Source organism: Bos taurus, chromosome 4, assembly GCF_002263795.3.
Source record: "Bos taurus isolate L1 Dominette 01449 registration number 42190680 breed Hereford chromosome 4, ARS-UCD2.0, whole genome shotgun sequence".
Classification (NCBI taxonomy): Eukaryota; Metazoa; Chordata; class Mammalia; order Artiodactyla; family Bovidae; genus Bos; species Bos taurus.
In genome coordinates, this window is record NC_037331.1 from 66,126,816 (window position 1) to 66,151,125 (window position 24,310).

Consider the following 24,310-nt stretch of genomic DNA (forward strand, 5'->3'; position numbering starts at 1 on the left):
TCAATCCACTTAGAGAGTAACTGATACGCTCTGGTAGATAACTGTTGTCTTCTTTGCTCTCACCCTTGCCCTTGGAATTCACTGAACGTCTCTGCCCATGCTGGGTGATTTAAATATGACTCTCATTATTGCTACTATGTGGAGAAGGCAATGGCAACCCAGTACTCTCGCCTGGAAAATCCCATGGACGGAGGAGCCTGGTAGGCCGCAGTCCATGGGGTCTCGAAGCGTGGGACACGACTAAGCAACTTCACTTTCACTTTTCACTTTCACTCATTGGAGAAGGAAATGGCAACCCACTCCAGTGTTCTCACCTGGAGAATCCCAGGGATGGTGGAGCCTGGTAGGCTGCCGTCTATAGGGTTGCACAGAGTCGGACACAACTGAAGTGACTTAGCAGCAGCAGCAGCAGTAGCAATGCTACTATGAAGCCACTAATTGCCTTAGCTTTTCCATGCCTATTTCCCTTATCTACAAGATGGACAGACATTTCCCGAGTTTGCATTGTACAAACCCTCACATCCTCCACTTTGTCAACAGAATCCTGGATTTGTTTACCCCAAGCTAAGTTCTTCATAGGCCAAAGGGAGGGAAGGTTTCCATTTTTCTGTACCTTCCTCTTCTCAGCCATACTGATTGAGGTTGTATTTTGCCTAGTGCTTTGTCATCTTCCACACCGTTACAAATCTGCAACCAAGAATTTTCAGTCCAAGAAGGAGACCTGGAACCAAGAGGTTCAGAACTTTCATTTTAGAAATAGAGAATATGCTGGCCTTGTACAACTAGATTCCTACCCTTGTTTGACCATTTGATTATAATAGTCTTTTACTGATCTTTAAAAGCAGAGACATGACTTTGACAACAAAGGTCCGTCTAGTCAAGGCTATGGTTTTTCCAGTAGTCATGTATGGATGTGAGAGTTGGAGTATAAAGAAAGCTGAGTGCTGAAGAATTGATGCTTTTGAATTGTGGTGTTGGAGAAGCACTCTTGAGAGTCCCTTGGACTGCAAGGAGATCCAACCAGTCCATCCTAAAGGAGATCAGTCCTGGGTGTTCATTGGAAGGACTGATGTTGAAGCTGAAACTCCAATACTTTGGCCACCTGATGCGAAAAACTGACTTCTTGGAAAAGACCCTGAGGCTGGGAAAGATTGAAGGTGGGAGGAGAAGGGGATGACAGATGATGAGATGGTTAGATGGCATCACTGACTCAACGGACATGAGTTTGGGTAAACTCCGGGAGTTGGTGATAGACAGGGAGGCCTGGCATGCTGCAGTCCATGGGGTCGCAAAGAGTCAGATATGACTGAGTGACTGAACTGAACTGAGCCCCACTTTTCCAGTCTAATTATCCATTTGCTTTCTCTAGGGCATCATGGGAAATGGTGATGCAGGGACTCCGGCCATTTCTCACAACAGATCCTGCCAGAACTACAGTAGTCACCCTGAGTCCCCTTTAATGAGACAGGGTGAGAGCTCCATGACCCCAAATAGGTAGAGTCTATGAGCCCTTGTCAGCCTGAAGAAATAATGAAAGACAAACCTTTGCCCTTCATCTTCCCAGTAAAGATTTTTTGGGGGGTTTACATCTCTCAGGGGGAATTTGAGGCAGGAGTTAGATGGGCCCCTCATCCCCAGAGTAAAGCAATTGGAGATTCATTCCCTGTGGACTGAAACTCAGTCTGGGCCCTGCCCAGACCATGTATTTCTCATTCTCAAAGTTTGGGGACCTCCTTGACCACACATGCACAGAAAAGCTCCTTGGAGGTCAAAGGGGAGTTATGTCAAGAGATGTTCTACCCATACGCCTTTCTAGTAGAATCCATCTTAGCTAAAAGATGAGTGAACGCACAAGGAATATCCTGAGATTTACCAAATATGGACTGTGAACTAGGCAAATCAAAATGATTGGCCAAAGGAAAGCAAGAAGAAAGGCTCCATAAAGTAGTTCAAACTGCCATGAGCACATGACTCAGCCACTCTCTCTCTCTGAGCCTGCCTCTGTATCTATTCACATGTATTGTACTCTTTTTTTCCTCTTAATAAATACTCTACTTGCTTCGCTACTTTCTATCTTTGTGGGAATTCTTTTCTGCATAGCCGAAGGGCCAAGACCCTTGTCACTGACCACCTGTGTAGTGGCTAGGATCTGGTGCTTTCACTGCTGTGACGCAGCCTCAATCTCTGGCTGGGAACCCAAGCCCCACTCCAGGCCATTGCAGGCCAAGGCTACCTGAGATCAGACCCAGGGAGGAGAGCCACATCAGCCTTTGGAAATGAGCTTCTGACTACATGGACGGAAATTCTGAGATTCTGGGTAAACAGAGCATGTGCTAGAATCTCACGCCCCAGCCAGGCCTACTGAATCAGTCTGCATTTCAGCAAGATGCCCAGGTGGTCTGTGAATGTGTTGAAGTTCGAGCAGCACTACTGGCAGGAAGCAATCTCAGAGCTTGCAGAATGCAGAGGGGAACTCTCTCCTCCCACCTTTCCTTCTCTGTGCCTCATTTTCCCCACAGCTTTCAAGAGGCTGCCAGCCTTGGCTCCACTGGAGACCTCTCTACAGAGCTTTAAAATGTGACACGTGGACCCCACTGCAGAGCTCTCGATTGAATTGGTCCAGGGAGGGACCCGGAAAACAGGTATTGCTAACAATGCTCCATGGGTGGTACTGACATGCACAACACCCAAACGTGGCCTCCTTCAGAGCTGCCCAGTGGCAGAGTAAACACACCCAAATTTACACCATTGAGGGCTCTGGAGCAAGTCTGCTCATATAAGCAGTCACGTCTCTGTGTGTGCGTGCAGGCTGTCACTACAGTTGTGTCTGACTCTTTGTGACTCTATGGATTATAGTCCGCCAGGCTCCTCTGCTCATGGGATTCTCCAGAATACTGGAGTGGATTGCCATGCCCTCCTCCAGGGGATCTTCCTGACCCCAGGGATATAACTTGCATCTCTTACATCTCCTGCAATTGGCAGGTGGATTCTTTACCACTAATGCCACCTGGGAAGCCCTCAAATCTCTGTAAAATTGTAGAGTCCTCTCTCACAAACTCCCAAAAATTGACACCATATGTGAAAACAGTAGCTCTTTGAAAAACTAAGGCTTTCTTAATTTGGTCTCTGCTACCTAGTCCTGCTGTGCTTGGCAGTTCGATAGCTCAGCTGATTCATCTGAGTAACTGAAATATGGAAGGAGGACATGGAGTAGGTTGCCAGTCCCACTTCCAGGGGATCTCCCCAACCCATGGATCAAACCCTGGTCTCCCACATTGCAGATGGATTCTTTACCATCTGAGCCACCAGGGAAGCCCACTGAATTCATACATTTACTAAATCATTAATTGTTCTAATAAAAGTACCCATGTTGAACATATTGATAGAGTTGGTCCTCTCCAGTCATTTGTTAATAAATAGATATCTATTGAGTCCCTACTGTGTGCCAGATCTAATGGGGCTGCAAAGATGCTTTATCATGACAGACTCTATCTTCAGGATCCCATCACCCCGTAGGAACCAGCAAGGGCCTAGTATTCAGGGCAGCCGAGCCCTATCTGTCCTTCAGTTTCTGAATCTATAAAAAGTGAAATAAAATCTAAAATCTTTATGACACGTGCTTAAGGTGTCTGAAAGCACCATCACTTTTTTATATTATGGGTAGCATTTTCTTAACCTTAAAAAATAATCTTGATGTATAAATCTAGCTCCCTCAGGCCACCCAGCTGCTCGTGAAAAAGTTTTCTGGATGAGGCAAAATGTAACTGTGAATCATTGAGGGTCCAACTAGGAAAGCTTCTCCTCACTGTTTTTCACTGTGTATTTGCATAATTGGCTGTTTTATTATGCCAATCATGAATTCTACAAAGGAAGAATTTGGGTACTTAATTTTCTTCTAGAACATGTGTGTGGGGATGGGGCTGGCAAGTGGGTGTGCGCCTGTGCCCCTGTTGCATTCTCTTGCCTGTTAGGGACCAGGGAAAGGCAGGAGAGGAGAGGCGAGAGAAGGGGCAAAGGGTGCCAGCTACAGCACAGTGCATCACCACGTGCTCTTGGACATCTCTCCTTCAGACTGTGTCCTGGTATTTGAATAATTAACTGGCAAGCGCAGCTGGCAAAATGTATTTCTGCAAAAAAGTTTAGTGCAAACTTACAGCAGAGAATCAAAAAGACAGTGAGAGAGATACAGGGAAATATAAGAGAAAAGATAACTTGGAAAGGCAGCTTGAGGGGAGAGCCCAAGGGCTGGTAAGACCAGGAAAGCAGATGTCAGAGGCCCGCCTACCCCACACACTGGAGAGAAGCTACATTTTCTCCAGGAGTGGCCTGGGTTGCCCTCGACAGGACAGACAGGCTTTCTGCAGAGAGAAAAACCAAGTCCCATTTCAAGAACAAATCAATCTGACAGCATCTGAGCCATTCTGTTTTATCAGGTTGAGTCTTGGAGTGGCTACCTTAGGAGCAGTTGAGCAGATAGATGTCAGGCTGCCTGTCACAGACAAAAAGGCCCCCAACAGAGCACAAGGCAGGAGCTGGGTGCAGGTGGGCACTCCTGCATAGCTGGTACAATGGCTCACAAACCCACCCTCTGTCACCAGGTGACAGGGGCTTGGCAGGCGACTTTCTGGCTCCAGTGTGCAATCCTTCATCACAAACCTGCTGCCCACACTTCATTCTGGGGATGTAGACAGCTGTTTGGCCCATGAGATGGTAAATTCCAGCCTGCCGTTGCCTGTCTTTCCATGCTCATAATGCTGAGAGGCAGAGCTGACCTTAAGCAGTCAGCACCATTATGGTGGGTGAAACAGGTCCTTGAAGCCAATGGGACGTGAGTAAAAGGCCCAGCTCCCTTCTCTTCCCATTTCTGGGCACTGGCTTGCTGGGCCCATCTCCCTGGAAAATTGCCTTTGTGACTGCATCACACCAAGGAAAGAATAATAGCATGTTTCCCCAAGTAACTCCTTTGTGACAAGATAATATGTCAGGAAGGATGGAGAGAGATGGAAGGGCAGGAGGGAAGCTTTGCAGCTGACACCGACAGTAGCTGTTTTCCCATCTTTGGGGGCTTCAGAGGTAAATGAAGCCTTGTACGGTTCTGCTGAGTGCCGGGGGAGCAGCTGGGGCAGGCAGTCGGGGAGCTGGGAGCCTGGCGGTGATGCAGACTCACAGAGCTTGCTAAGCCAGTGTGTTGAAGAAAAAGGTGACAGCAAAGGGAAGTGGGAAGTGAATGACTAACAGGGAAGGAATCATGAAATAGAACCTGTCAAGGTTTGGAAGCCAGTGTAACAGTTCCAGGTGGGAGAGGAAGCAAGCCTGTTATTAGGACTGACAGGCCCAGAAGCGTCTCATGCTTCTGAGGCAGCACTGCCCTGCCCCCACCTGAAGCTCAGAACAAGCGGCCCTTCGTCAGGAGTGACCCACACACAGGAACAAATTTTAGACAGAGATGCTGATGGATACTGCCAGGGCAGGAGCTGAAGAGGCCGAGATAATGGAATGCATACAAAACAAAAGGATCAGAAGATTCATTCCAAAGAAAACGCAACAACATCAGAGCAGAAAATTTAGCCTATTAGGAAAATCCAAGGTATTCTAAATCCATGGTATTCTCCCTCCCTAAAGCAGGTATTTTCATCTTGCGTGTGTTTTCTAGCTTGGCTCACAGATTTTTACAAAATTTTCAATCTACCCAGAATTTCATATGACTTTTTAAATTTTTCTTCATGTTATAAACATTTTATTCATACACTTATCACAGATAATTGCTATAATAGATTCTACCTAAGGATATATTTGGAGAAGGCAATGGCACCGCACTCCAGTACTCTTGTCTGGAAAATCCCATGGATGGAGGGGCCTGGTAGGCTTCAGTCCATGGGGTTGCAAAGGGTCGGACACAACTGAGCGACTTCACTTTCACTTTTCACTTTCATGCATTGGAGAGGGAAATGGCAACCCACTCCAGTGTTCTTGCCTGGAGAATCCCAGGGACGGGGGAGACTGGTGGGCTGCCGTCTATGGGGTCGCACAGAGTTGGACATGACTGAAGCGACTTAGCAGCAGGAGTAAGGATATATTATCACTTAATGAAATATGTCTCTTTTCTGTAAGTAGATAGCTTTCTTTTTAAAAATAGCTTTATTGAGGGATTTCCCTGGTGGCACAGTAGATAAGAATCCACCTGCCAATGCAGGGGACAAGAGTTCGATCCCTGGTCTGGGAACATTCCACATGCCAAGGAGCAACTGAGCCCCTGCACCACAACTACTGAAGCCCTCATGCCCTGGAGCCTGCGTACTGCAACTGCTGGAGCCTGTGCACCTAGAGCCTGTACACCACAAGAGAAGCCGCCGCAATGAGAAGCCTGGGCACTGTAGTGAAGAGTAGCCCCCACTAGCCACAACTAGAGAAAAGCCCATGCAAAGCAATGCAGACCCAGCGCAGCCAAAAATGAAGAAAAATTATATTTAAAAAAAGATAATGAAGAGGAACTTACTATAAAAAATAGCTTTATTGAGCTGTAATTGGTATACAATAAATTGTACAGATTTTAAGTGTACAATTGGGTAAGCTATATATGTATATAATTCTTAGGAAAATACAGTAATATCATATATATACTATATATATATTAATAACTTACTGAATAGTATACTTTATATATACAGAAATAAAATTTATATTTTATTTAAGGTGGGACAAGATTATTTTTGCATATAACTCCCTCTCTGTGCTTATCTGGACCTCCTCCGTCTCCCATCTTATGTGCACTGTGCATCTACATTACATTGTTTAACATCTGAGCTGCCAGGGAAGCCCGCACATTGACCAGGGTTTCTCAGAGATGGGAGAGCCTGACTTATCATAAATACCTTTCAGCTCTGTAGGGAGTCATGGTAACTTGCTGCTTGCTTCTTTATGGGCTTAATTGGCAACTCACTCCAGTATTCTTACCTAGAGAATCCTGTGGACGGAGGAGCTTGGTGGGCTGCTGTCCATAGGGTCGCACAGAGTCGGACACGACTGAAGCCACTTAGCATGCGTGCATGCATTGGAGAAGGAAATGGCAACCCACTCCAGTGTTCTTGCCTGGAGAATCCCAGGGACGGGGGAGCCTGGTGGGCTGCTGTCTATGGGGTCGCACAGAGTCGGACATGACTGAAGCGACTTAGCAGCAGCAGCAGCACTATGTATCCTTGCTGAACTTTATATAAAATATCAATATGACATTGTGACATACTGTCCTTTGTCTCAAAAATATATCTGACTGTGCCTTCGACTTCTAACAGGTGTAACAGCTCTCAGAGCTTTCTGAGAGTCTGTTTCCCCCTTTTAAAATCCTCAGCTTGGCTAGAATAAAATCCATCCTCCTTTTCCTTCTTAGTTTGTACCCTTTCTTCACTTCTTCCTTATTTATTTTGTTGTGGTAAAGCATACAAAAATTTATCAATTTAACTACTTTTGAAGGTACAGTTCAATGACATCAAGGGCGTTCACCAGCAGGTTAATTTTGTAAATATTGACTAACTGATTCTAAAGTTTGTATGAACAGATAAAAGACCAAGAATAGCCAACACTGTATTCAAGGAGAAGAGTAAAGTCAAGGACCAACACCACTTGACTTCGACTTACTATAAAACTATGGTAATTAAGACTGTGTTTTGGTGAAAGAAGAGACAAATAGATCAATGGAACAAAACAGAGAGCCCAGAGATAGACCCAAGTGTAGAAAAGATAGTCTTTTCAACAAATGGTGCTGGGATAACTGAATATCCACAGGCAAAAAATGAAGCTAGATGGAGACCTTACACCTTTCACCAAAATTAACTCAAAATAGGTCAGAGACCTAAAAGCAAAATGCAAACCTATGAAACTCTTAAAAGTAACTCAGGAGAAAACCTCAATGTCTTGGGGCATGGTGATGTCTTTTAAATACAATACCAAAAGTATAATCCATGAAAGAAATCATTGGTAAGCTGGACTCTTTAAAATTAAAAGCTTATGTTCTGCAAAAGACACTTTTAAGAGATTGAGAAGCAATATATATATCATGTCTGCCCCAAATATTCCTATTTAAAATATGGATAGTACTGTTCTTATGACTTGTTATGGAGATTACGTGAGAGAAAGAAAGTACTACGTAGTATATTAACCATTTTCAGGGAATTCAGACTTCGTATGGCTTTTCTCCAAGGAATCTTCTCATGCTTTCCTGCGTCTTTTAGAAAAATTGACCTGATAAAACAGGAAAAAAATTTTTTAAATATTAATCCTAAGTTTGGAAAACTCTTTCTAGCCTTTTCCCACGCATATATCTTATACCTATAGATGAGCTATGGTTAATATCAAAACAAATCTTTTTTTTTTCCCTAAGAAACAGTGGGTAAAGGAAAGGCAGATTCAAGATAGCCAGAGAAGGGTAAAACTGAGGACATCTTTTAGGCTGTTAAATATCAAGGAGTATATATGTCAAGTAAGAAAAGCAGAGGGTAGGAAAAGTCCAAGGGGTCTCAGAATGTAGATGTTCGGTTGCTCTAACACCATCTATTGAAAAGACTATTCTTTCACCAAAACACATTTTTTTTTCCCACGTTGTCTTAATTATCATAGTTTTATAATAAGTCAAATAGTGTTCATCTTTGACTTTACTCTTCTCCTTGAATACAGCATTGGCTATTCTCAGTCTTTTATCTCTTCATACAAACTTTAGAATCAGTTTGTCAGTATTTTAAAAATTAACTTGCTGATAAATGCACTTGATATCACTGAACTGTACCTTCAAAAAATGGTTAAATTGGTAAATTATCTTATGTATGTTTTACCGCAACAAAATAAATAAGAAAAGAAGGAAGAAATCAAGAGAGGATACAGGGGAGGAGAAAGTTTTCCTGACCTTCTTAGGGTCTTTTGACTGCTTAGGGTCTGAAAATTAAACTGACAAAAACAGATTAACAGGGAAAAGCACACAGTTTATTTAATATCAGCTTTATGTGGCATGAGAGGCTTCATAAGGAAACGAAGACCTATTTCAAGGAAGAAAGTTTGTTGGGGGAGGTCAGAGTGACATTGTTGCTTTTGCCTTTTTTCTCAAAGTCTTTCAGATTAAAATATGTAATATGCCAAGGTGCCATATTTGGGGATAGCCTGTCCTGGTCTCCATCAAGGGCAAGTGAAAGAAAGAGGAAGGAAGAAAGGAAGAAAAAAAGAAAATACAGGAAGAAAGGAAGGGAAAAAGAAGGTAGGCAAACATCTGCTTTCCAATCCAGCACCAAAACTTGGTGTTGTAAAGATCTATTAAAAAATAAACAAGCCCATCTTCAGCCCCAGAACTGTGAATTCTCAACTGAATAAAGAAGTGTTTCACTTCATTTGCATATTAATATAATGCAAATACCAGAATAGCAGAAAGGGAATGGCAGGGAAAAATGCCACCAGCAGTGAACACTTGGTTAAAAAGTTGAACACAGCATGTCAGTGTGAAGGGCATGCAGGATAACAGATGAGAAGACATAAGGTCTGATAAAATACAGCGTTAGTTTATTCCAAAGAGCTAAGGACAGACAGAAATGTTACAACAGACACCCGGCAGTGGCTAAGTGGGTGTGACGACAGACATGTCTTTGTTTAAAGTTCTGTTGAGTTGGTGTCGAGACCTTTGATGTGAAGGCAGGGAAAGCACAGATGCCATCGTGTCCAGGCTTCACAGAAAGGAGAGTTGGAGGAGATGCAACTTTTCACACCATGCCCTGGATGACCCGGCTGCAAAAGGAAACCGTCCTTACAAACCCACACCACACGAGTGGTTTGTTTGTGCAGACAGTTTTATTGAAGACTGGAGTGTTACTTAGATTTCATTTTTCCTTAAAAGGGAAAACAATTTTGTTTGGAATGGCTGAGTAGGAACAAAGACTTCACTATTAGATACTCAGAGCGTTGTCTGTAGATGCTGTCTGCTGGGCTTACATTAATTAATATGAATTAATTAACATGTGAATGCATATGCTCTATGTTTCCCAGCCTCGCTCTTTCCCAGCAGCCACCTCCTGCTCATGAGCTGGACCTGTCTCTCATCCATCTCTCCCAGCCCTGCTCATAGTTCTCATGGTTCAATCTATTAGGTGCTCACTAAAAACTTAGAGAAAGAGTAGACTGTGGAGTAACAGGGCACAGGCCAGCTGAACATATCCTTTGAAGAAGAAGGGATCAGAACTGGGCAAGGGTCTCTGCTGTGAGCAGTAGCCTGGAGAGCTGGTGAAAAAGCACTCAGAGACCTTACCTGGCCCCATAGGAGGGGGTGCTTTGACCCATTAGCCATGTCCACCTGGGACAAGTGAAAGGGGCCTGGTGAAACTGGAACTGTGTATCTGCATTTTTGCACGTATTTGTATTTTGGAGCCAATTCCCTCTCTCTCTAGATTCTCACCTTTCAGGGCCAGTCCCACCCAGTTCATTCTCTTCTGGGGTCTGATTCTATGCCAAGCGGGTGTACTAGTTTCCCAAAGCTGTCCTCACAAATTACTGTGAACTGAGTGGCTTAAAACAACAGCAATTCATTCTGTCAGCATTCTGGAGGCTGGCAATCTGAAATCAAGGTGTTGACAGCATTGGTTTCTTTGGAGGCTTTGAGGAAAGAGTGGGTTCCATGCCTGTCTCCCGGCTGCTGGCATTGCTGGCAATGGCTGGCATTCCTTGGCTTGTAGCTGTCTCTCTCCACTTTGGCCTTTGTCATCACACAGACTTCATCCCTTGTAACATCACAGCATCTTTTTATAAGGACACCAGTCATATTGGATTAAGGGCCCACCCTGCTCCAGTGTGACCTTAATGAATTACATCTGCAATGATTCTATCTTCAAATAAGGTCACATTCTGAAATATAATTCAATCCACAATAACGACTAACATTGAAGTTTTACTGAAGCATTAAGCTACCACGGTGCTAAGGCAGTATTGCTTTGGAATCCATCTCGTCTGTTTTTATTAAAAAAAAAAATACGAGGATAATAGGGAGGAGGGAAATACATGATTTTAATCTGAGGAACTATACCCTGGGTTTAAATATCTTATCTTTTTAAAGGACTTTTCATTTCATAAGTTCATTGTTTCTTACGACAACTTAGGGCAGAGTTTTCTCCAGACCCCTAGGCTCTGGAATTCAGCCGTGCATGGTGAGAAGGCATTCTGAAATTCCCTCTGCTTCCTTTGTCCATGGCTGCTGCCATGGCTGAAATCCCATAGAGAGTTCCAAATACTGTCCTCAGTATGTTAACATGGGAAAACATACATGAAACTAAATTTTTCTACGAATTCAAACAGACCTGGTGTAGAGTATAGATTCATGAGGAATGGGCCCAGAAGTTCCTTTAAGGCTCTAATAAATCTAAAACATTACTTTTCTGAGCCTCAGTTTGAAAAAGTGAAGTGAAGTCGCTCAGTTGTGTCCAACTCTTTGTGACCCCATGGATTGTAGCCTACCAGGCTCCTCCATCCATGGAATTTTCCAGGCAAGAGTATTGGCGTGGGTTGCCATTTCCTTCTCCAGAGGATCTTCCCGAACCAGGGATCAAACCAGGTCTCATGCGTTGCAGGCAGACACTTTACCATCTGAACCACCTGGGAATCCCCTTTACCATCTTAGCCTCAGTTTATCCATCTGCAAAATGGAGAGTTTGACCTCTAAAGGAAATGTCAGGCTTCTTTCCCCTCTCCCCTCAAGTTAAAGCTGTCTGTGGTCAGGGTAAAGGCATTCTTTGGTCACTGCTTGTGGGTGAAGCTTTCACTAGGTCTAGTTAAGTGGACAAGGGTAGTAGGTAGTACCCAAAGGTAATAGGTAGTCTTCACTTCTACTGTAAAGATGGTTTAACGTCAATCAAGCTACTGGGATGGCCTGGGTGGGTATATTTGTGACACTTCAGATGATAACACATTGACAGTCCTTGCTAGGGACTGAACTGTGTCCCCCCCCAAAATTCATAGATTGAATGCCTAAGCCCCACCATCATGGCTGTATTTGGAGATGGGCCTCTCAGGAAGTAATTAAGGTTAAATGGAGTCATAAGGTTGGAGCCCTGATCCAATTTTGTTGTTGTTGTTTAGTTGCTATGTTGAGTCTGACTCTCTGTGACTCCATGAACAGCAGCACATCAGGCTCCCCTGTCCTTAACTGTCTCCCGGAGTTTAGATTCATGTCCATCAGTGATGCCATCCAACTATCTCATCCTCTGCCACCACCTTCTCCCCTTTTCCTCAAACTTTCCCAGCATCAAGGTCTTTTCCAATAAATCAGCCCCTCCCATCAGGTGGCCAAAGTATTGGAGCTTCAGCTTCAGCATCAGTCCTTCCAATGAATATTTGGGATTGATTTTCTTTAGGATTGATTGGTTTGATCTCCTCACGGACTAAGGGACTCTCAAGAGTCTTCTCTAGCACCATAACTCAAAAGCATTAATTCTGTGGTGCTTAGTCTTCCTTATGATCCAACTCTCATACCTGCACATGACTGCCGAAGAAGCCACAGCTTTGACTACATGGACCTTTGTTGTATAACATTACTGTCCTTATAAGAGACACCAGAGAGTTCATCTACTCTTTGACACCAGGAACACAGCAAGAAGGCCGTCATCTGCTAACAAGGAAGAGAACCACTGAAGCTTCCGGTATCTTGATCTTGGACTTCCTAGCCTTCAGAACCGACAGAAATACATTAATGTTGTTTAAGTCACCCAGTCCAAAGTATTTTGTTATGTCAGCCTGAGAAGACCAAGACAGCCCCCTATTTGGTTCTAGGCAGGACTAGCTACTGGAGTGAAGACTCCTTCCCCAGCCTTTCATGTATCAAAAGTCATCATGACTGGTGGAACAGGACTCTTGTGGGGCATGACTGGTCACGATTATGGTCACAGAGGACTGTGCTGTTTTGATCCTGGGGAATTTACTCACTTCCATGAGTAAGTCAGGGGCTCAGTGTACCATCCTGCCCTTGAGCAGTCTTTGTCCACAGGCTTGGTAAGAAGGAGCTTGTTGCAAAGAAACATCCCCAGTGCATCTCTGCATTGCCCACAAACTATCAGAAAAGTGCTTTAAGACCTTTCATCGCTTCCCTGCACTAGTTCCCTCCAGGCCTCTGCCAGCAGCACGCTCGGGGCCCAGAGAATACTTTTCCTTGTTCCCCCATTAGTCTCCGTTCTCATCACTGTGCATTCACAGTAAACTAACAAAGAGAATCTGAAGGGGTATACGCTCAGAAGTGGCTTACTGTTAATTAAGAGTCTCAAACAATAAAAAAAATTGGGTTATGTGTGCCATGGAAACTTAGCTTGATCCACAGAGGGAAAACAGATTTCCATGTCATATAGTTTGGGTTTGTTTTCATTTCCCTCTCAGCAGTGTCCAGGTAGTGGACTCGTCTTTTGGGGCTGATTGTTTGATCCTGTTTATTGGACAAACATGGATTTAAAAGTGTGTGTCCCTACCTTAGACGATTGTAGTGGCGCCTTCATTCGCATGTGTGACCTCCAGACCTGTGCTTTTTCCTCCTACTCCCTCTCATATTGCCGATTTCTCTAAGATCATTCAAATCAAAACAGCATCTCTCTTTACTTCCCATCTCCTTTTGTTAAGAACTGTGGAAAAAATCAACAACTGCCTTGTAATTGGTTTGGAGAAGCCTTTGATTTCGTTTTTGCATAGGAATCTCTGCCTCTCATGAACATTGTGGATTATCAATCACCTGACACAGAAGATCCTAGAAGCTGAAAGTGTATGATTTGTTTTCAGAGGGAGAGGGGTGGAGTCACCTCTGTTACTCTGATCCCTCTAAGGAGAGATCTTAGGGCCAGAGCTCTTGGAGTGGATGGACAATTCAGAAAGGATATCCCAAAGAAGGAGCTCTGTGAAGGATGGTGAATGACAAGTCATATGTCAATGAGCTTCCCACCCCACCCCTTTCCCCTCTTGGTGTCCATTGAGAGATACCATGTAGAAAACAGATAACCAATGAGAACCTACTGTATAGCTCAGGGAACTCTACTCAGTGCTCTGTGGTAACCTAAATGGGAAGGAAGTCCAAAAAAAGAGGGGATATATGTATATGTATAGCTAGTTCACTTGGCTATACAGTAGAAACTAACACAACATTGTAAAGCAAATATACTCCCAAAAATTTTATTTAAGAAAATGTCAGTCAGCTTAACCTGTGACTCAAAGTCAAGCAGGCAGGCATTAGGAACCTTCAGGCCCTTACCTTTGCCCTTTTATTAGTCTTTGCTCTGTGCTAAGCATAGTTCTAAGTGCTTAATACCCTTATTTCAGTGGTTCTCAAACTGGGGTTTAAGGATCCCAGAAGAACTAGGAATATCCTGGGAGAATGTAAACATTTTATATTTTTACTTCAATTAGGTAGATATACCTTAGGCCTATACTTTGCCATCCGATGCAAAGAGCTAACCCATTGGAAAAAAACACTGATACTGGGAAAGATTGAAGGCAAAGGGAGAAGTGGGCAACAGAGGATGAGGTACTTTAGATAGCATCACCAACTCAATGGACATGAGTCTCAGCAAACTCTGGGAGAGAGTGGAGGACAGGGAAGCCTGGTGAGCTGCAGTCCATGGGGTCACAAAGAGTCAGACATGACTTAACAACTGAACAACAATAATACCTTAGAGATACTGTGGGTTTGGTTCCAGACCACTGCAATAAGGTGGATATTGCAATAAAGCAAGTCACAAGGGTTTCTTGATTTCCCAGTGTTTCTAGAGGTTATGTTTCCACTATCCTGTAGTCTATTAAGGGTCCTATAGCATTATGTTTAGAAAACAAAGTACATACCTTAATTAAAAAATACCTTATTGCTAAAAAACGCTAATCACCATCTGAGTCCGGAGAAGGCAATGGCAACCCACTCCAGTACTCTTGCCTGGAAAATCCCATGGATGGAGGGGCCTGGTAGGCTGTAGTCCATGGGGTCGCTAGGAGTCGGACACAACTGAGCGACTTCACTTTCACTTTTCACTTTCATGCATTGGAGAAGGAAATGGCGACCCACTCCAGTGTTCTTGCCTGGAGAATCCCAGGGACGGGGAGCCTGGTGGGCTGCCGTCTATGGGGTTGCACAGAGTCGGATACGACTGAAGCGACTTAGCAGCAGCACCATCTGAGTCTTCAGTGAGTCATAATCTTCTTGCATCAAAGGTCACTGATCATAAATCATCATAACAAATGTAATAATGATGAACAAGTTTGAAATATTGTAAGAATGACCAAATGTGTGACACAGGGACATGAAGTGAGCAAACGCTGTTGGAAAAATGGTGCCAATTGACTTGCTCCAGGCAGGTTGCAACAGACGTTCAATTTATTTAAAAAAAAAAAAAAAAATGGAGCATCTGTGAAGCACAATAAAGTGAAGTGCAATAAAACAAAGCATGTCTATGATCTTCAAACATATTTATATAAACATATCTGGCTGAGTCATCTAGATGGACATCTTATAACTGAATACCCATAATTTCAGGCACTTTTTGCTCTTGGGTTCTCACATTTTGTGGGTGTCTTGAAACGCTCTTTAATTGTCAGTGGCTATTGAGGAAAGCGTGAGTCACATAGGAAGCGGTCACAAACCCTAAACAACAGGGCTGGCAGCTGATAAAAATGAGTACAGCTGGGGGAGTGGAGTTGCGGTCAAAGAGAAGCCTGGGCTTGGGTTAGAGGGGCCACTATCCAGCTACAGACTCTGTGGCCTTGCGGGAAGGTGAGCTGCCTGGAGTTAGATCTAGCTATGCAAGGGAAGTTGGAAAGGCAGAATTTATGTGAAATGTCTTAATTCTTCTATTAACAGCAATTAATTGAAAAAATGAACACTGTGAGGGGCAAATGAAACATGTCAGCGGGCAACCGACAGCCTGCAGCCCTCCAGTGTACGACATCTAAGACTCAGGTTGTAGGTGAGCATATAGTAGGGCAGGGATGCCAAGCTCCAAAGAACTACATCCAGTTGCTAGAAGTGAATGCTTCAAGAAGCTGAATTAATTTCTGCCAAATAGCATCACTTATCACATTAATCAATTTTAATTTTGTTGGCTTGCTGTTTGTTCTTTTTATTTGTCAACTTTCCTTTGGTTTTATAGTTGTGTAAGAAAGTGTTTGTCAATATTTAAGACATGTCTTAAAGAATTCAAATCAACAGTGGGGAATCTCTAAGATATAGTCATTTCTCAAGCCTGAGAAATGATGTCCTATCTCGTCTAACATTCACACAAATCCTTGGTGGTGGTTTAGTCGCTGAGTCGTGTCCAACTCTTGTGACCCCACAGACTGTAGCCCACCAGGCTCCACTGCCCATAGGATTCTCCAGGCAAGAATACTGGAGTGGGTTGCCATCTCCTCCAGGGGATCTTCCTGACCCAGGAATCAAACCCAGGCCTCCTGCATTGCAGGCAGATTCTTTACCAACTTGAGCTATAAGGGAATACTAGCTGAGCCACCAGGGAAGCCCAAGAATATTGGAGTGGGTAGCCTATCCCTTCTTCAGCGGATCTTCCCAACCCAGGAATAGAACCAGGGTCTCCTGCCTTGCAGGCAGATTCTTTACCAGCTGGGCTATAAGGTAAATCATTCCTACTTTATAGATGAGAAAACTGAGACTCAAACTGGGAGAAAACTGGGACTCAAACTGGTTAAGTGATCTGCTCAAACACACAGCTAATGAATGGCAGAGCTGGGATTTGAATACAGCTCAGGACTGATGCCAAAGCCTGTGATTTCAATCCTGACTCCCAAATTAACAGCATTCGATCCTTGATTTGGGAAGATTCCCTGAAAAGGGCGTGGCAACTCACTCCAGTATTCTTGCCTGGAGAAACCCATGGACAGGGGAGCCTGGTGGGCTACAGTCCAGAGGGTTGCAAAGAGTTGGACACTACCGAAGCAACTTAGCAGCAGTGGCAGCAGCAGCACATGTGAATGATACCATACTCTTCCCAAGTCCTCTCTTCTTGCTTTTGATCTCCCAGTAGCATCTGCCAAATCAAATCCATGCAACTTCATAATTTAAATAGCCAAGACATGGGGGAGGTGTTACGATTTGGACAGGTGGGATTCAGGTCTCAGAGAGACCAGGAATTCAGAAGGGCTGAGGAGAACTCTGACCAGAACTGTTATCAACATCTCTCAGTTATGTTGTCAGTCACTTCAGTTTTTGTGAACTGCCCTGGAAATCCAAACACCATTTACAAACTTGTTTTTATAGATAAATATCATGCAAGTTGCAATAAACGTTTGGAACCATTTCAGTGTCATATAAGCTGCCTGCATCAGAATCAGGTGTGTGGTTGCTGAGGAATCTGCTGAGAAGGTGGCGGGTTTGCATCCCATATGGGCGGCTTAGTTTCCTCTCTGTTCTGTGTTATACATGGCACTTCTGGCTCCATCTGCAACAGTATGAACGAATGCCTGATGTGTGAGAGGTTTAACATAGATTCATCAGCACACCTGGGGCAGTGAGACCTGAAAGAGGTACCTGGCTAAAGACATTAAACAATGCACAGGAAAAACTGGGAAGGAGATGCAGTCAAATGTTAGCTGTGGTTGTCTCAGTGGCTATGGCATTATGGGAGACTTAAATTTTCTTCTTTATATTTTTCTACAAAATGAAGCCTGTATATCGTTTTTGATATAAAGGAAATTATTTTTGGATGAAAGGAAACAGAATACATGAAAAAAATCTCTCCTGACAGTGGGGAAGGAGTTCTCTTGCCACACAGGGCCATCTGTTACATTTTTCCTAAGTGGCCCACAGTGTAAGAAGACAATAGGAATCACAGATTGGATTCAGAGTAAATATGGACAATTGTGACAGCTGGAAGTGTGCCAAGGCATTTGTTAAAGGTGCAGGCAGCGCATGCTTCTTTGTTTCTTCCCCCATCACCTCATATCCAGCTCTGAGCATGTTTTCCTCTCCTGTCCCTCCAGCCCAGGCTTTCCCCCGTCCCTCTAGTGACTGGCACAGGAACAGGAAGTTATGCGGCCCCAGAAGCTCCTTAATCCACTGTGGTTGTCCCTGAGACTTGCTCTCTCGTCACTTGCGTTGCTTCCAAGTCAGTGTCTGTTGCCGTATGTCCCCTCGGTGGGCACGTTCTCATATGACTTGCCATGGTGTGGGCATATGGGCACCTGCCCTTGAGGCCTTTTGCTGCACCCAGTGGCTCCTTCTCCCAGGTGTTAATATAACTTTCCACTGGGGTCCCAGGCTCCCAAATCCACAATCTCCCAACCTCCTCCTGGCATTGGGACTGCAACCTCTCCCAGCCCTGCAACCTCTCCCAGCCCTGCAACCTCCATCTCAAATTCCTAGGCTCCACCTCCTGGCTCCAACACATGCCCATTTAGGGTAATTTCCAACCCTCCCCGGACAGGTCCAGAAAGACCAAATCAAGACCCAATGGGTGCTGTCTTTTCAGCAGCCTTTAAAACACAGAAAAGCCCATCATTCTCAATGGGAGAAGGGGGCAGAATACTGAAGAACCTGAAAACCTGACTCTTCACTCTGAAGGAAGAGGAGGAGTTTGTTCTTGTGTTCTTATGCTCAGGAATGTAAAGCAGCAAAATAAATCACTAAGTGGGTGCTTATATGAAAACTAAATATGCAACTGAATTACTCCAAATGCCCTAGTGTGTCTGGGGATGGGGGTGAGGAGGGGGACCATTGCCTCTTCACAACATATTCTTCCAATGTTGTGTCTCTTCAAAAATTTTAATTGTGGTAAAATACACATAACACCAAATTTGCATTTTAACCATGTTAAAATGTACAGGTTAGTGGTATTAAGTGCATGATATTTTGGGCAACCATCACCACTGTCTATCCACTTTTTCATCTTCTCAAACTGGGCAACTCTGTGTCCATTAAACACTAATTCCCCTTTCGTGCCTCCTTCCAGCCCCTGGCAACCACCCTTCTACCTTTCGTCTCTATGACTTCGATTACACTACCCCACATAAGTGGAATCATATAGCACCTGTCTTTCAGATGATGAACTTATTTCCCTTAGCATAATATTTTCAAGGTTCGTCCATCCTGCACACACGTGTCAGAATTTCTTTCCTTTTTAAGCCTAAATAATATTCCATCTCAATATTCCAATAATATTCCATAATGTATAGACCACATTTCGCTTACCCATTTATCCATCAGCGGACAAGGACTGCTTCCACCTTTTGGCTATTGTGAATAATGCTGCTATGTATATGGGTGTATAAATATCTCCTTAAGTCCCTGCTTTCCATTCTTTTTGGCTTCAATACCTTTTTTAAAAATTCTATGTCAATATAATGGCCATTAAGTCTATGTTGAAATATCATAGGGTAAATGAAGAAGTGAAATGCAGAAAAGCTGGTCCAGGGGCGACTCTTTCCACCCTCATTCTTTGGCTGATGGTTCCGGCTCAGGAAGCTTATTCTGCCTCTGACAGTGAATTTCTCAGTGATTCACTAGACAGGTCAATGAAGTTAGGCAAATAGGAACTGGGAAGAGCTCCTCCCTGATGGTCCAGTGGTAAAGATTCCGAGCTCCCAGTGCAAGGGGCCCAGGTTCTATCCCTCGTCAAGAAAATAGATCCTATGTGCTGCAACTAAGACCTGGTGTGGGAAAATTTAAAGAGAAAGGAAAGAACACTTAGAAGAGATAAAGAGAACTAGGGTTTTCAGGTTGTTCAGGAGCAGACTCAGGTGCCTTTTCCCTGATCTCAGATAATCTTGATGAATTCCTGCTTGAACATCAAGTGTCAGCCACGGGACTCTCCAGGGCCTAGGCTATGTATGATTCTGGCCTGCCATTTTCCTGATAGTATAACATCAACCAAAGCAGGAGGAAAACTCACCAAGGTATAAATATAAGGCAGAAAAAAATAGACACTCGCTATCTCCAAACCTAGGCTGCCCCACCCTAAAGAGGGACATGGCTTTAAGAAACATCTCTGGACCTTTTTTTTCCGTATACTCTTTTTTTTTTTTTGTCAAACCAAGTAATTGAAACATTTTTAATAGCTTCAGCATTAACAAAAATGGAACCAAGGTTGTTTTTATTTTTGTTTTTAGAGGACTAAACCAGGCATCTGAAAATTAAAAAGTAACTCACTGAATTCCTGCATAGGTTTTCTTATGTAACTCTGCTTTTCCCCAAAAAACCAGGGCAAAGGGAGGGGGCAGGAATCTTTGGAGTCAAACTTTAACATGGCTGTTACTCAAGATGCCAGGTTAAAAAGTCAGCTCGACTTGACAGGTAAATCTTCATAAATATTATTTTTATTTGAAAGCAAACTGAATATATTAAAAAGAGGAAGACAGATCTTCCATTCAGAAGACGAAGAGGAAATTGAAACTTAAAGCAAGCCGTGTGGGTCAGGAGCCCCAGTATGGAGGACCAAGGGGTTGATCTTACCAACATTCTCTGGGGAACAGCCGAGAAGGCAATGGCACCCCACTCCCGTACTCTTGCCTGGAAAATCCCATGGATGGAGGAGCCTGGTATGCTGCAATCCATGGGGTCGCTAAGAGTCGGACACGACTGAGCGACTTCACTTTCACTTTCCACTTTCATGCATTGGAGAAGGAAATGGCAACCCACTCCAATGTTCTTGCCTGGAGAATCCCAGGGACAGGAGCCTGGTGTGCTGCTGTCTGTGGGGTCGCACAGAGTCGGACATGACTGAAGTGACTTAGCAGCAGCTAGGGAACAGCAGCCAGCCTGCTGATAGATGGAACGTGTCGGAGTCCTTGGCAAAGGAACTTCTATTGAATCTGAAGTTGTTTGGACTCCTTTGAAAATACTGGTATTAATCCAAGTCTATTATTACTACTGCATTTTCATTTCCTCTTCTCTTTTATGTTTATATTTCTTGTTGTCCACACTAGTCCTGAATGGTTTACCTGCCATTCTACATACAAGCAAAGCAAATATTTTTAACCACAGTGAGGTCACATCCTAATATTATTCACAGGCCTTTTGTTCATTCTGAGTCAGAGGAAAAATTCTCCTATTCTTCACGTAGATCTTAATTGGGCTTGAATAGAAAAATAATTTGAGTTTCTCCTTTAATATTTAGTAGGCACTGTACTGTGCTAACATTTACCTTGGAGTTCAAATGATTTTGCTAGAGTAGAGGATGGAGGGACATTTGCCCCCAATTATCCCTCTTTTTCTCTGCCTTTTATTGTTCTCTTTCCAGACCACTTTTCCCCCAAAGAGAGTCATGGGTCAGTCAAATTCACAGTGGAACCTTTTCTGCAGTGCCTACGTGGAGTCTGTCCTTCTCTTGCTCCATGGCAAATCTGTCATCTAGTGGTTGGTCCTTTTTCCTCACCTACATAGTGAAGCTTATTATTTATTACAAACTTGGTCCAAGGCCTAATTTCTGCTCCTAATACCCTGTCATCTTTGGATGAACTGTGCTGTTTAAGGGCCAAGATTATAATGAAACACTGGCTTGACAGTTCATAACAGCGGGAATTAGGAAATACAGGAGATGCTGTCTTCAACTTCATTAAACAAAGATGTTTAACATACTTAGCACCACTGTTTCTGAGCTATGGGTGGAGGTTACCTCCTTTAGTTCACTGTGTTAACTGGGATCCTCATTTTATTGAATATGGCTCATTTATCAGCCCAATGTCCTTATTTCAATTCTTTTAAAATACCACCTCTTCCAAGAAGTTCACTGACATTAAGTAGAAGTGAAGCAACGATCCTTCTTCCTTATTCTGTTTTCTTGGAACAATTTCTCACTTCACAGCACCCAAACTGAAACCAGCTATTAACTTCATCTCAGATGGGTTCCTTTTGTCTATAAATACGTTCCTCTAGTGTTTCCTAGAACATAAATGGTTGAAGACATCAAGACTGAGCTGGCACAGAAGGTATTAAAGAAGAGGAACTTTGCCTTATTTGATTTTGTATGTTTCAAAGGGCCCAGTACATAGTCGATGCTAATCATGGGGTGGATGAATTAATTTGACAATAATTAGGCTACTGATTTATCACCTGAAAACACTCTGAGATGCTTCATAAGACCCCTACCATTTTTTAGGGCTTTTGAAGACTGCGCCTGTGTTTCAAGAAAGAAAGTATAAAAACAACTTGGACCTTGGACAAATAGTAACAAAGCCAGACAAACCCAGCTCTGAAATGAGCAGTGGCAACAATCCAACCATTGATTTCTTAGTATCTGGACATTTCCAGGAATGATGAGATGCTGCTTTGATAGTGATTCCAAATTGCTGCTTCTTAGTCACTTAGCTTCGACAAGATAATATTTTTTTTCTAACCCCAAACCACAACAGTCAGAACCACGTACTGTAATAAGAGACACGTGCCACTGCCATGGCATTTCTCAAAGTGTGTCCCACCCAGCGACAGTCCCAGGAGCTATCTGTACCCGAAAGTGTTTGAGGGCCAACTGAATTGTCACATATTATACCCTCATCCAGAGAATTACAACATATAGTTCTATATCAAAGATATTTCGGGAGTTTGGGATGGGCATGTGCACACTGCTGTATTTAAAATTAATAACAACAAGGACCCACTGTACAACACATGGAACTCTGCTCAATGCTATGTGACAGCCCGGATGGGAGAGGGGTTCAGGGGAGAATGGATACATGTGTATGTATAGCTGAGTTCCTTTGCCGTTCACCTGAATCTATCACAACATTGTCAATCGGCTATACCTCAATACAACATAAAACATTAAAATAAATAACTGCAAATTTGACCTACTAAATATGTTTGATCACAGAGACCTATTTTCATATAATATCTATCACTTTCACCCAGAGCCCACTCTAGGAAAAGCAGTTCAGCCTGAAGTTCACGGATAGTGTTTTCATGCACGTGGAGCAGAGATCTGCACCTGTGAGAACTCCGTGCCAGGAGAGACACGCAGACTTGGCTACCAGCGCATTTTCCCTTCTTATCCTGAAAGGTGGCCTTGACCATCTGCCAGAGGAGTCACATTTAGCCACACACCCTACAAGTGAGGCTTGGCAGGTAGACCAGAAAGACCAGAAAGTGGGCAGCTTGAGGCATAGCCTTGCAAGGGCTGGCAACCATGGGGTAGAACCGCCAACCCCTAGCCTGGGTTGAGTGTGCCCTCATTCCTCGAGACACGGCACTATTCTGTTAGTCAGGGATAGAGTCTTGGCCTGTCACAGGGATGGGTGGCCGCCCTGGCAGCACAGCCAACACTTATGTCGAGCACCAGGTCAGAGGCTGGCACATATCCTGTGAATATTGGATTTGAGAGCCTAGTCACGGGATTTACTATTACTCTGAAATAGGTCTACAACCTAGCAAAGGAGACAGAAATGTGCACAGATTTCCTCTACAAAATTCAAATACTCTCAGGGGTTGCCAAGGTTTCTAGGGCAAAGTATGTACCAGATGCTGGTGTGTGAAACAGGTTTTCCAGTCCTGACTGCAGAGAGCTATGGTGTCCTGCACAGCTGCAGCCCTGTGGTCTTCCTGGTGTGGTCAGGTGCTAGACTGGTGTGTTTTAAGCTGTGTCTCTTCACCCTTCTGCCTTCTTACCCTGTGTCCTTTCCCCATCAGTCAGCCCAACACTCAGTTTGTCTCACAGATGAAGAGACATTGCAGAAAGCTGAGCGATATGTTGATGAGCCGGTTCTTAGCTTTTCATTTTTAAAAGCCTAAGCCTCAGGAACAGCAAAAAAAAAAAAAAAAAAACCCAGGGCGTGAAACACACATTTGGAAGAATACCCAATGAGGGGGCAGAGTTTATTCCTCTCCCTACTTCCTCACCCAAATGGGAACTCTCCCAGCTGGAGAAGGGAGAGGAAGGAGTGGGCAGACACTGATGTGTCCCGGAGGTGCACTCTGCTCTGCATGCAGGGAGGAGAAGGGTTGACAGAAAAATCCAGAAGGTGAGAGGAATTGAAGTGTGTAAATTTGCGAAAGGGGCAAGATGGCAGAGTAGATGTCTATAGACTCTCGAGTTCTCTGTGAGAACCACTGGGTTCTCAGGTGCCCAAGAATGGCACTAAACTCACAGAGAGAGAGTAGGGAGGGAATGGAACAAGGGCCACTCAGTGGTGAATCAACAACCCAAACAACAGGCAAACACATTCAACAATCTGAAGGGGTGGAGAAGTTCCCCCCGGGGTTGGGGTGGGCCCTAGAGAGGATTTAGGCAGATCTGTATGATACAGCATAGTCAGACCCCAACCTGCTTCCAGACCTCCAGTCCCAGAAATCAGTCCTGGCTTCCTTGCTCCCCACCAACCCCCAGCTCTGGTC